The sequence below is a fragment of the Caretta caretta genome, chromosome 3 (assembly GCF_965140235.1).
Source record: "Caretta caretta isolate rCarCar2 chromosome 3, rCarCar1.hap1, whole genome shotgun sequence".
In the NCBI taxonomy this organism is placed as follows: domain Eukaryota; kingdom Metazoa; phylum Chordata; order Testudines; family Cheloniidae; genus Caretta; species Caretta caretta.
In genome coordinates this window covers 181,439,083-181,453,456 of record NC_134208.1, presented here as the reverse complement: position 1 = coordinate 181,453,456, position 14,374 = coordinate 181,439,083, and the positions used below count along the sequence as shown (strand labels likewise).

The window sequence follows — 14,374 nt, the reverse complement described above, 5'->3', positions numbered from 1 at the left end:
GTCCCATTGCAGCACTTAGGAACAGTATAGGTGTATACATATAGGCTGGGCAAGAAATACATATATTTAAAATGCTATCAAAATGAGACTTTATTCATAGTCTTACTCAAAAGGTCATTTATACATAACAGATTTTTAAAATAACACATGAAGATAAAAAAGAGTATATATTTGACTAAAATGTAAATTGCTGCCAGATTTACAAAAGCAATGGATGTTAAGTGAAAAACAATAATAATTCTTTTAAAAACATAAACCTGAAGGATAGTGGAAAATTTTGAAATTGGGTATATGCTTATGGCCCCAGTCCTAACACAAACTATTCTATTCATACAGATCTCCATTGACTTTAATGGGTTTGAATGCAGGAGTCTGTGCTAGCTAATTTGATCGCAAAGACACTTACATTTAAATTGCAAATTCTTTTTTGTCAGCCAGCTATGACCTTGCATATCGTAGATGTTTAGACATTTCAGATCCTGGAAAACTGGCAGCTAATTGGTTTTGACTGAAAACATTTATATATTAGCATTAATTGTGGTTTCTTTTTATAAAGAAGAAAGATAATAGTAATTCCATGAATTTCTTGAAATTCTATGCCCTGTGTTATGCAGGAGGTCTTTTTAGGTAATCCTAGTGGTGTTTTCTGACCTCAAAAATCTATGAATCTATAACCAAATGATTGTAAATGGCTGACAAAGATAGTAATTCGTTCTCTGTCCTCTTGTCACACTTTAGACTGTATAATCTCTATTGATTAATAACCCAAGGACATTTTTAGGTCAGTGAATCTTTCTCTAAGCCTGAATTTCAAAAATGATAGTTTGATATCCACCCTAAGAAATGATTCTTCTGTTGTTTGTTTCACTTTTTTTCCCCCCTATTCTGTTCAGGTTCTTATACTGCACCCTTCAACATGGTCTCTTTGCTTCCTCCCATCCTCTCTTCTGTCTGTCTACCCAACTTTAAGCAATTCAAAACTCCAGATAATGCAAGCTGAATGGTCACTGAATGTTACTTTGGATGTACATACTATATATATGCCATTGCTGTGGCTGGTCAAAAGATTTTGAACAAATTATTTTCTGTCAAAGTTGAATTTCATTAAGTCAAAATTGTCCCTGGGTTTTTTGGATTTTAATGGTTTGCTACCAGGAAAATCAAAACTTTTGAGGTCAGGACAACATTAATCTCTGCAGCCACTTGACCCACCACAGTGCCTCGTGGGAATTGTAGTTCCTTGCCCCTCGTGGCCTGATTCTCCTGTATCGGACCTGCTCACTAGCTAGACTTCATTTCCCATGTTGCACAGTGTTGTCTCCCTGTGGCTAAGAAGAATGGAGATTCTGCTTTTTAGTCACCATTTGCACACACACACACAAAAGTATCTTTAACATGTATTGTGATGTGATACATGCTTGTTGAAATCTCAGGGAAAGGATAAAAGGGTTAAAAAAAGGGTGATGTCTTGATGGGGGTCTACTACAGACCACCTAACCAGGAAGAAGAGGTGGATGAGCCTTTTTTTAAATAACTAACAAAATCATCCAAAGCACAGGACTTGGTGGTGATGGGGGATTTCAACTATCCAGACATCCTTTAGGAAAATAACACAGCCGGGCACAGATTATCCAACAAATTCTTGGAATGTATTGGAGACAGTTTTTTTTTTTTTTTTTATTTCAGAAGGCTATTAGAGAAAGCTAATAGGGTAGAAGCTGTTCTAGATTTGATTTTGACAAATAGGGAGGAATTGGTTGAGAATTTGAAAGTGGAAGGCAGCTTGGGTAAAAGTGATCATGAAATGATAGGTTTCACAGGAACAGCCGTGTTAGTCTGTATTCGCAAAAAGAAAAGGAGTACTTGTGGCACCTTAGAGACTAACCAATTTATTTGAGCATGAGCTTTCGTGAGCTACAGCTCACTTCATCAGATGTTTACCGTGGAAACTGCAGCAGACTTTATATACACACAGAGAATATGAAACAATACCTCCTCCCACCCCACTGTCCTGCTGGTAATAGCTTATCTAAAGTGATCAACAGGTGGGCCATTTCCAGCACAAATCCAGGTTTTCTCACCCTCCACCCCCCACACAAATTCACTCTCCTGCTGGTGCTAGCCCATCCAAAGTGACAACTCTTTGCATAATCAAGTCGGGCTATTTCCTGCATAGATCAAGGTTTTCTCACATCCCCCCCACCCCCATACACACACAAACTCACTCTCCTGCTGGTAATAGCTCATCTAAACTGACCACTCTCCAAGTTTAAATCCAAGTTAAACCAGAACATCTGGAGGGGGGGGGGTAGGAAAAAACAAGAAGAAACAGGCTACCTTGCATAATGACTTAGCCACTCCCAGTCTCTATTTAAGCCTAAATTAATAGTATCCAATTTGCAAATGAATTCCAATTCAGCAGTTTCTCGCTGGAGTCTGGATTTGAAGTTTTTTTGTTTTAAGATAGCGACCTTCATGTCTGTGATTGCGTGACCAGAGAGATTGAAGTGTTCTCCGACTGGTTTATTCATGATTCTAATGAATGGTAGGAGGGAAAACAGCACAATAAAGATAATGGATTTCAAGAAGGCAGACTTTAGCAAACTCAGGGAGTTGGTAGGTAAAATCCCATAGGAAGCAAATCTAAGGGGAAAAATAACTCAAGAGAGTTGGCAGTTTTTCAAAGAGACTGCATAGGAAAGATAGGAATTACGGCAAGAGATCATGGCTTAACCAGGAAATCTTCAATGATCTCAAATTCAAAAAAGAGTCCTACAAAATTTGACATCAGAACAAAAATTCTTTTAAAAATAACAGTATTTTCCAAAGTAAACAGCTCAGAATGCAGCATGAAAAACAGAGAATCGTTATTCATCCTTTGTAGTGAATTCTTTGTATAAAAATTAATTCAGAGTTCTGCTTGTTTGCAAACCCTCAGATGCTCCCTCAGATGCAAAGAATGGCAGATGTCAACACAGAAGCTGCAGAAACTGTGTGTGTGTTTGAGTGAATGTGTGTGAACATTCACACACAAAAACATACATATACCCTCACTTTAATACCTTAATTCACTTTGCCCAATTGCAATCACAGCAGGAATGCCAGCCAATGCTGACTGATTCAGCAAGGGAGCATGAGGAAAAAGTTGAAGGTTTGCAGGCAAGCAGAGCTCTTGGTGCTACAGACGACAGTAGGTACGGGCCCATTATTAAGAGTGGAAGAGCAAACTATCCCACTGCATAGGAAAGATACGAAGTATAGCAAGAGACTACCATGGCTTGACCAGAAGATCTTCAGTGATCTGAAACTCAAAAAAAGAATCCTACAAAAAGTGGAAACTAGGTCAAATTACAAAGGATGAATATAAAGAAAAAACACCAGTATTTAGGGACAAAATTAGAAAGCCCAAAGCACAAAATGAGATTAAACTGGCTAGAGGCATACAGGATAACAAGAAAACATTCTACAAATACAGCAGAAGCAAGAGGAAGACCAAGGACAGATTACTCAATGAGCGGGAAAAGCAATAACAGAAAATGTGGAAATGGCAGAAGTGCTAAATGACCTTTTTATTTCCATTTTCACCAGAAAGGTTAGAAGCAATTGGACATCTAACATAGTGAATGCCAGTGAAAATGAGTTAGGATCAGAGGCTAAAATAGGAAAAGAACAAATTTGAAATTACTTAGACAAGTTAGATGTCCTCAAGTCATAATGGCCTTATGAAATACTTCCTGGACCTTGCTGAGGAGATATCTGAGCCATTAGTGATTATCTTTGAAAAGTCATTGACTACGGGAGAGAGTCCAGAGGGAAAAGGGCAAATATAGTGCCAATTTATAAAAAAGGTAAGTAAGGACAACCCGGAGAATTAGACAAGTCAGCTTAACTTCAGTATCTGGAAAGATAATGGAGCAAATAATTAAGCAAGCAATTTGCAAACATCTAGAAGATAATAAGGTGATAAGTAACAATCAGCATGGATTTGTCAAGAACAAGTCATGTCAAACCAACCTAATAGCTTTCTTTGATCGGGTAACAAACCTTGTGGATAGGGGGGAAGCAGTAGATGTGGTATATCTTGACTTTAGTGAGGTTTTTGATACTGTCTCACATGACCTTCTCAGAAACAAATTAGGGAAATACAACCTAGATGGAGTTACTATAAGGTGGGTGCGTAAGTGGTTGGAAAACTGTTCCCAGAGGGTAATTATCAGTGGTTCATGCTGGAAAGGCATATCAAGAGAAGTCCCATAAGGATCAGTTCTGGGTCCAGTTCTGTTCAATATCTTCATCAATGATTTAGATAATGGCATAGAGAGTACACTTATAAAGTTTGTGGACGATACCAAGTTGGGAGCAGTTGCAAGTGCTTTGGAGGATAAAATTAAAACTCAAAATGATCTGGACAAACTGGAGAAATGGTCTAAAGTAAATAGGGTGAAATTCAATAAGGACAAATACAAAGTGTTCCATTTCAGAACGAACAATCAGTTGCGCACACACAAAATGGGAAATGACTGCCTAGGAAGGAGTACTGCAGAAAGGGATCTGGCGGTCATAGTGGATCACAAACTAAATATGAGTCAACAGTGTAACACTGTTACAAAAACTGTTGTCATTCTGGGATGTATTAGCAGGAGTGTTGTAAGCAAGACATGAGAAGTAATTCTTCCACTTTATTCTGTGCTGATTGTGCCTCAGCTTGAGTATTCTGTCCAGTTCTGGGCACCATATTTCAGGAAAGATGTGGACAAATTGGAGAAAGTCCAGAGGAGAGCACCAAAAATTATTAAAGCATGAACTATGAGGAAAGGTTATAAAACTTGGGTTTGTTTAGTCTGGAAAAGATAAGACTGAGATGGGGCATGGTAACAGTTTTCAAGTACATAAAAGCTTGTTACAAGGAAGAAGGAGAAAATTGTTTTTCTTAACCTCTGAGGGTACGACAGAAAGCAATGGGCTTAAATTGCAGCAAGGGTGGTTTAGGTTGGACATCAGGAAAACTTCCTAGCTGTCAGGGTGGTTAAGCACTGGAACCCTTTGCCCAGGGAGACTGTGGAATCTCCGTCACTGGAGATTTTTAAGAGCAGTTTAGAAAACACCTGTCAGGAACGGTCTAGATAACATCTAGTCCGGCCATGAGTGCATGCGACTGGAATAAATGACCTCTCAAGGTCCATTCCAGTCTGTGATTCTATGCCTAAAAACTTAATAGAGATAAGCTCAAAACACAAAATTCTGACCACAGTTTCCTGTGTAGAACCTCATTGTGAAATTGCACAAGTGAGTAACTGAGCATGCAGTTTGTCCCAAAGTAGTGTAAGTACTAATGGTGATTCAGCATTGCTGCTGTCTGGTGCTCGGCGCTCCCAATTCCTACTGAAGTCAGAAGGACTGAGAGTGCTCAGCAGGTTCTAAGGTTGGACACTTAGAACTCTTCAGGATGTCTTATTTATGGAGAACAGTAATAATGTGTGAAAGTCTGAAAATTTACTAATCTGCTGCTAAAGAGGCTGTCAACTGTGGGCAATTTACAAAAGCCCCAAATTCCCAAACATACAATAAAATAGCAAAAGGGGGGAAAATAGAAAATCTAAATAGAAAATGCTGTTGGGACCTGAGCTTTCTGAGGGAGCCTGGAGAATGTATTTCAGTCTTGTTAAAATCTTATCTCACTTACTGAGAGAGTACATAATTTAAAAAGTAAAAAGCACAGTGAAAAATCCAAAACACTAATTTATGCAATTATAAACCTGATATTCTGTAGCACAAAAAGTAATTCAGATCCCCAATATGCCCAGAACACAACAGGATATCTAAAAATATTAGAACATTAATTAATTAAGACACATTTCCTATCGCCTAAAGATCAGATGCTTCACACACTGAGTCACTTAAACAGAACAAACGGTCCCCATATATCATAAGTACTTTACTCTGCTTTCCTTTGGGCTGTTACAATTACTCACAGTTGTGCTGAAGAAATAAAGAAATTCACAAAGCAGTTCCTTCCAGTTTCTCTTCATAGCTTCCAGCCTTCATTCCCTCCTAGATTCTGTCTTTAAAAAATTCCTTGGCTCTCTTCAGGTATTATCATAACTTGCATTTTGGTGTTTTGAGTTTTATTTACTGATTTTTTTTTTTCAGGCTTAATGATTCCCCAATCCTCCTTTTCAGTTCCTTTCACATTCCTTTCCCCCTAATTAGTTCTTTGCAGAGTATGTATATAAATAAATCACCTGTGTGTTTCTATCTATCTACACACACATATACATATCACTAAACAGAGGTGGGTACAGAGAGAGAGAGAGAGAGAGAGAGAATAGACAGAGTAATCTTGAACCTTTGTAGCAATCACCAGGTAAGAGGAAGTCTATCCCAAATTTCGTGTTGGTTAATGCCTCTGAAATATTAACTCCTTCCTGTGACATTGTTATGATGCATACTGTGCTTATTTATTTATACAGGAGTATCATGTACAAATATTACTGTGAAAGATTTTAATCATGAAGAGGTGAATACTAATATGAATATTAGAACTGACAAGTTACTGTTTGTTCAGAAATCAAGCAGTCAGTATTAACTCTGTATGTTCCACAGATTGACAGGAAATATAATTGATGCTTATTAATTTTCCCCCCATTTGAGTCAGTTCTTCGATGCTATTACTGTATGCGGGAGCCAATATTTCACGCTTCTGATTTCTCACCAATACTGGCAAATACAAAAAGTCAAAGAAAATATCTTTGGGTTAGTTATCTACTAACAATCAACTGCACCAATCTAGCTATGTCCTCCAATAATTTTGGATAGAGTATACAACTTTGTCTCATAGTTGGTTATTGCAGCTAATGTGTTTGGCACATAGATCCAGGTCTTTTTTCCCTACTAAACAAAAGCGTTACATTTTTAGATCCTGCTCCTGCAACCCTTCCTCATAAGAGTAATCCTTATCCACATAATAATTCCCAGGTGTGTGGGGGGAGGTTGCTTTTTTAACGTAAGGTAAATGGTATCCCATTGCTTGGAAAGTTCTCTCTTTCTTCGTCAAAGAAATGAACGAGTAGATTGTTCAGATAAAACATTCTACGGTAGGAAGAGAGCCTCAGACATAAGCCCTTGTATTAGAGGCCTGGTATAAGGCCTGAGGCCTGAACTAAAGTAGTAAATAGGCCCTGCTAATATAAAGTAGAATTAGCAAGAGTCAAGCTATAAGCAAAAGTCAGGCCCTGTAACAAAACATACCTACTTGCAAGTTCACAGAACCTGGCAAGAACAGGGCAGGTATGGCAAAAACATACACATACCTAAGAAATACTAGGCACAGAACATTTGTGCAAACACATTCCAGAAGCGTGGTACCAGAACACCCCATACCGAGTATGGTATAAACACACACACACACCAAACAAGAACACACTGACCCGCCTAAAAATAAGGTCAGAATGATGGTCAGGGTGATGAGTAGAGATGTTTTGATCAAACCAACATGTACAAGGTAATGGGTGGTAGCTAACCATGTCAGGAGGCACATCAGAGGGGTAATGCATAACTTGTTTGTATTCATGTGTAAAATGGAGTCTCAGAGGGATTGTCTTTGTCCAGTCTAGGAGAGAATGGAAAGTCCCGCCATTCACGGAACTTCATTCATTGTCATGGGCATACATATCTTAGTGTCCCTCTAGAGTCTGCTGGGTGCTATTACCATGCTTCATTGACAATAAACCTGGCTGGGTGCCTTCGTACCTTAACGTATCTTGTGGTCACTGGATGATTCACTCGAGGTCTGCTGTATCAGCTATCTGTGCAGAGCTGGGATAGCACAGAGAGTACACACATGCAGCCAAACATCTAACTACACATTCAACAACACTTCTCTGGCACTCACAAATGCAAACACTGGGACAGATATCCAGCATCCTACTCTTGATCAGTTGAGATGGTGACATAAAGCTAGCCACCACTGCATACTGAAAACAATGCAACCTAAGCCCCCTCACACTGAACAGTATACACAGTGAACAACAGGGGTGCAAGATGGAACCCTGCAGCATTCATCACAAGAGTACCCTTGGGGATGATGAGCAATTGCCTAATACAGCCCTCTGGGATCCGTAACCAAGAAAGAATAGAGGCATCCCAAAGCAATCCCATCGCCTCCTCCAGGAAGCCATGGATTAGTCAACAACACTTTATTATCAATGGTATTGAGGAAAGCTGCTAGATCTAATAATATCAGCATGGAACCTGATTATTTTCCAATGCAAGGAGTTGTTCATCAGGCATTGCAACAGTAAGTTTCTGCATCAAATCCAGTGCTGTACAGAAATAGATGAGAGTCCAGGAGCTCTGATGCAGCTAGATACTGAAGGAGTTGTTTAGCCACAAGCTTCCCAATCACCTCCCCCCCCAAAAGGAAAGGATGAAAACTGTTCAAGAACTGTCCAGGTTCTTAATGTGTAATGATAATTTGTTGGGAAAAGGGTGAAGACTTGCCTCCTTCAAAACCAATGGCATCCTACCCCTCTTAATAGAAGCAGGGAGAGTCTCTTTAGTAATGGGCTTAGTACTCACCCACTCACCTTCTCCAGCAAGGCAGGACATAGGTCCAAACCTCAAGTCGTGGCACAAAGTTTTTTTAACACCTTTAGAAGCTCAGTGAGTGATAGTAGCTGGAACTTAACCAGGGGAGATCTTGCATTTGTCTCCTGAGGATGCTGCTTTTCTGCCACATGCACCAATACTTCAGTTTAAATCTGAATAATCTGCTCTGAAAAATATGTATAAATTTGTATAAATATGTATAAATGTATACATAAATTAATTAATTCAGCAACGGAAGGCAGGTGGCCTGCAGTATTCAGACCATCCACAGCTTGAAACAAGCATGCTGACCAACATTTTTCATATGCTATAGCAGAGATAAAGAATCTCCTCTTTGCCTACTCTACAGCTATGCCATCAGATTTCAAGAATCTGGGAGCTCTGATGCAGCTGCATCCCTTTTAAGGTTTTATGATGTAATTGATCAGTTTCACACTATGTCCACCACCCCTGCTGTAGCATCTTCTGTCCTACTTCACTTCTAACAGATCATTTATAAACTGAGGTGATTTGTGAGGACAAAACTCTGAAAGAGGATGCCTCAGGGCTATTTGGCAATAGTAAGGACAAAGTATTGTTATCTTACTAAACTATTATCTGAGTAGTACACTGAGAGAAAAAGATTATTACTCACAACTCTTTCAAATCTCTGCATCTGTTAGTTTTGGAAGGTGGCTCAACAGATCTCTCACCTCACTGGAATGTAATCACTTTCTGGAAGTTACCTGCAAATTTGCCAAACATAGTATTGATTACAAATATAATTCTTTCCCCTAACAGAGCCCAATAGTTTAGTGTGCCTAGAGGGATGAGAGACCTCAAATGCCAACCTGAGATCTTTTAAATAACTGATGACTGAGAGGTGACTGGAATTAATTTGTGTGTACTATGTAAACTTGTTGCCATAAATTAAGGGCTCTGTCACTTGTCTCTTTCTTCTTTGCTTTTTTGCATTGTGTCAGACGAGAACATAAAAAATAAAGTGTCATACTGATTTCTTGAGGTCCCACTGCCACTCCATCAGATAAAAATAAAACACAATAAGATGTAAATGGTCTTTTCAGAAGTTTTATGAAAATTAGCAAAAGACTGGGTGTTTGACTCCCTTCTCTCAGATGGAGTCACATCTGTGTTAATCTGGGAAGAAATGGCCCTTTACGATCAACTCATACCTTCCAATGCACTCTTCTTAGTCAGTATATTACAGTGTCCAGCTTCCCAAAAGTTAATTTAATACTGAGCCTGGATACCTAAAAATATTTCTACTCTTAAATTTCAAATATATTTATTCAACCTGCAGTGGCTTTAAATACTGTGGATTAGAACTGGTCAAAATTTTTCGAATGATAGTTTTCCTTAGGAAAACGATGGTTTGACTAAATTGAAAAAATTCATGGGACTGTATAGATTTTTGTCAAAAAATTCAGGGTGAAATGATCAAAATGTTTCATTTAAACAAGGCTGAAAAGTTTAATGTTAACTTTATTGTTTTGTTTCAACTTTGTTTCAACTTTTATATTATAGTCAAAACAATAAAAATCAAAATGAAATATTTTGATGAAGTTGAAGGGCAATATTATAGGAACATTTTGTTTTGTAAAAAATCAGAGATTTTGACTTTTGGTTCTGATTCAGAATGAAACAAAATTTTGAAATCTTGTACTTTTCCCACACGATGGAAATTTTCTCAGCCAGCTCTATTGTGCATGATTGGATGTTCCAGCTGGTAATTAATTGGATTGTTTACAGGTGCTTGCATAGCATAAACAATAGCTTTCACATATTTTCCACCTGGGGAGGAAAATGTACTTATGGTAAGGCAGTAGCATCGGAGTCGATAGTGCCATTTATGCCTATCCCTGCATGTGGGACAGTGTGTAGCTGCACCACGCCACAGAGAGCTGTCAAAAGGTTCATTGCTCAGAGATTTTTAAGATCAGAAGGGACCTTTCGATCATCTAATCTGACTATAGAATTTAACCCAGTTACTTTGGTATGGAGTGCAATAACTTGTATTTGACTAAATCATATCTTGTAGAAAGGCATCTATCTTTATGTGAAGACATCAAGAAATGGAGAATCAAGCACTTCCCTGGGTAGTTTGTTCTGCTGGTTAATCACTCTCACAGTTTAAAAAAAACTCATGCCTTATTCTTCACATAGAAAATCAGCATAGCATAATCTCTTCTTAAGTTTCCCAATGAGCAGGGGACTGTGCAAGTTGTATTACCCTTTAAGACAGTGTAATCCATGCCTCAATGGCATGGCACTCTGTCCTCCTCTAGTGTTGGTTTAGACCAGCTAGAGGTTGATGAGCCTGCTACAGACTATGAGAGAGGTGTCTTTTAGCTCAGTCAGTAGAGGCTCATGCATTAAGCTCCAGAAATCCCAGGTTTGATCTCAGCCACCGATGACTGGGGTCTGTCAGCATTAAAATGATAAAGACTTTTTCTTCCCCCTGGTGCTGAGGAAGGGCACACGCAGGGCACAAAGGCAGCAGTTCCTGCAATTCTCTGAGTGCAAAAACTGATTGTGACTGGCATTGGTAGATAAAGTGTGTTCCTTGTGCCCTTTGGCACCCCATTTTCCTGGATTCTGATATTCTGCCCAAATGTATTAATTTTGCCCTGTCCCATAGTTTGAACCACAGTTATTGTATATGATCTCTGTAGCTGAATAACTTGAGAGATTTTCTATCAGTGATGGGGAAATTTTCTTTCATCAAGAGTTAAAAAAAAAAAAGGTGATATGTTGATAGTGGTCACTAGTTAGTGATTTAAGGTCTTCTGTTGCTCCTTTCACTTTTCCTCTAGGAGTAGGATCAAGTTCAGTTTGTTGTATCACTTTCTGAAATTTAATCCACTCCTGCAAATAGTCATGAAGTGCAGTGAATGTGAAGGCTAGAAATAGAACTTTTACTTTCACATTCAAAACCAGCACCGATATCCATCCCTAATTAATAAAGCATGCATACTCCATATGATAGGACTGATTTTCAATTAAGACTACCTCCCACTTGCCCTTGTTATTCTCTGAGGCACAATTATTTGTGGGGCACACAAAGAGTCAAGGTTTTAAAAAATTGGCCCTCTGCAAATAATTTACTAGAACTCTATCTACCTCTAGATGATAATTATACTGATGATACTTCTATAGTGACTTTCATCTGTTCTCTCTTTTTAAAAATTGACAGTTTTACAGAGCATATACTATCATCTCTAACCCACAAACACACAACTTGATGCCATTCTTGTAAATAATACCATGCAGATGTAAAACTTCTGGAATTTCCAGATCAATATCAAAATATTAAATATAAAATAATATTAAATAATCCTGAGTTTGTTAAACAAATGTGATCTCTATGTGTCAGACACATACACACATTGTGTATGCTACATTAACTTAGCTAATGACTCTTGCTTTTTTGTTTTTGTTTGAGGGGATAGAACAAAGGTAACAACCAAAAAATAACAGAAAAATCTAGTCCCTACTTGTCTGCAGAAATCTCTGTATTTAATGTAGCCTGAGATAGTGTTTAGTTGCTGTTGGACCATGCCCAGGGCTGTGAGTTTAGTTGCTGTTGGACCAAGTCTTTAATGACATAGTACAGTATTTTTTGGACTGGTTGCACTAAAGTATAATTTGTCACTGATTCTATTCCCTTCTGGGCTCAACTGCCGCAAAAATTTCACTCAGAACAGAAGCTTTAGGATGCATCCACTTAATCTGTGAGTCCAGGGACAAGATTAACCCAGATATCCTGCTGGTCTGTAAAGCTCCATGCACCAAAAGCACCATAGACTAAATGTTGTCTGGTTCAGTGATGAAGTTCACAACACTCATTCGCTTGGGAATTTCAGTAACAATGCAGACAACACCTCTGAAACTATAGCCCAACAGTGTATCTACAAACGTTCCACTGTAGGTTTCTCACAGGTAAGATCTCTGGAGACACACATGTAGTTGGGCTGGATACATGGCCTAGATTTTGACATAAGTCGCCCCTGTCCTGGTCAGACAGCTTTCACTTCCAAATAGATATCAGAACTCTCCCTATCACAAGGCAAGAAGAAACCATCACCATTGTACATCTCCAACATCTCTTGGAGTCGGCCAGTCTTGAAAGTTCTGCCCAACCAAGAAGACAAGGAGTAGAAGAATTAGGGAAGCAATACAACCACTTCCTGACTGTTGCAGTGAACATTCTAGCACAAAACTCCCTCTCTCACCACATCGCACCCCACTGCCTCCTTAGATCACCAGGGTTGTCATTCAGACTGCCATGGCGAAGACTACCCTCAGAGACAGGAAAATCATACTCCAAAGAACTATTCTGTGGTTGTACAAAATTTCTTTGTAAACCCAGACTGCTTTCATTCAGCCCTATCACCTCTCACTCTGAGGCACTATCATCTTGTTTCACAGAGAAGATCACTGCATCGAGAAAGGCCTTCTAGGCCTTCTTAAAATAATAAACCAAGAGCACAACACCTTCTTTACAGATTTATGCTTATCATGCAAGTAGTAGTCATGGAAGAACTGATAGCAGCCAGGGCCACCTCTGTGTCTGAGTCCCTAAAACACTCCTAGATGGTAAAAGAGAGCAGAGAACACCTGTGAGCCCTGCTGACTGAGACTGTCAATACCTTGTTGGATGAGTGTTCCCTCTAATTTTTTACGTCGGTGTGTGGAATGAATTTTGTTATTTGCACCAATATGGAGGTAATGTGTGGTGGGGGTGGGGTCAAGGGGTTCGTGGTGTGGGAGGGGGCTCATGGTTGGGGCATAGGGTTGGGGTGTGTGGGGGGTGAGAGCTCCAGCTGGGGGTGCAGGCTGTGCGGTGGGGCCGGGGATGAGGGGTTTGGGGAGCAAGAGGGGGCTCAGGGTTGAGACAGAAGGTTGGGGTGCAGAGGGGTGAGGACACCAGTTGGGGGTGCGGGAGCTGGGGTGCGGCTGGGGTTGAAGCATTTGGAGTGCAGGCTGCCCTGGGGCTGTGGTGGAGAGAGAGATAGCAACTTGGGGCCGGGTGAGAGGCACCTCTCCATGCCTGTGCAACAACTCTGTGTGGGCTGGGGGAGAGAAGCCTCTAAGACCTTTGACACTGTTGATTGCCAACAGCAAGCAGAAGGATTGCTGCTTTTTATACGAGTTGGAGCTTTCCAAGGTATTTGACTTTATTCCTAGAGATGTATGCAGTGTTCCCTCTATTTTTTCCATCCACATGCAGAATGAATTTTGTTATGTGAACCATACTGAGGTAATGTGCCACCAGTAGAAACCAAAAACCAAGATGAAATATATATTTTTCAAAAGTTACCATAGGGACAATTACTCCAGCCAGGACAGGTTAGGCATTTTAGAACTCACTATTCAAAGAAATAAATTTTAAGAGTAAGAAAGAAATAAAAGTTATGAAATACATAGACCAGTGAAAAAACTAACATAACACACTTTGAAGTGTCAAGAAGTGTCAAGAAGTAACAACAGTAATACAAGTATGTGTCGGGAGGTGAGTGTGAAAGACTGTGTGTGTGTGTGTGTGTGTGTGTGAGAGAGAGAGAGACGTGCATTGCCCCTTTAAGTACACTGCTCCCACTTTAAATATGCTGCCCTTTTAAGTAGATCGGCATGCTCCAACACAGCAGCAGCTGCCAGCAAGCTCCCTCCATCCTCAGCCCTGTTGTGTGTCCCCCTGCTCTGTGGAGATGGGGTACATGGGTGGGCGGAGGGGGGATCTTGACATCAGCTCTCCCTCTCCCCCCAC

At 39.7% G+C, this 14,374-nt stretch overlaps 1 long non-coding RNA gene across 1 annotated transcript in view; it reads right to left on the bottom strand.

Moving 5' to 3' along the window:
- Positions 1-6,345, bottom strand: part of LOC125633530 (uncharacterized) — a 65,505-nt gene extending 59,160 nt beyond the window's left edge. Inside the window, exon 1 of the long non-coding RNA XR_007355643.2 lies at positions 5,973-6,345. This is a non-coding gene — a long non-coding RNA (uncharacterized LOC125633530). The remainder of the gene's footprint in view (positions 1-5,972) is intronic.
- Between the last annotated feature and the right edge of the window lie 8,029 nt (positions 6,346-14,374).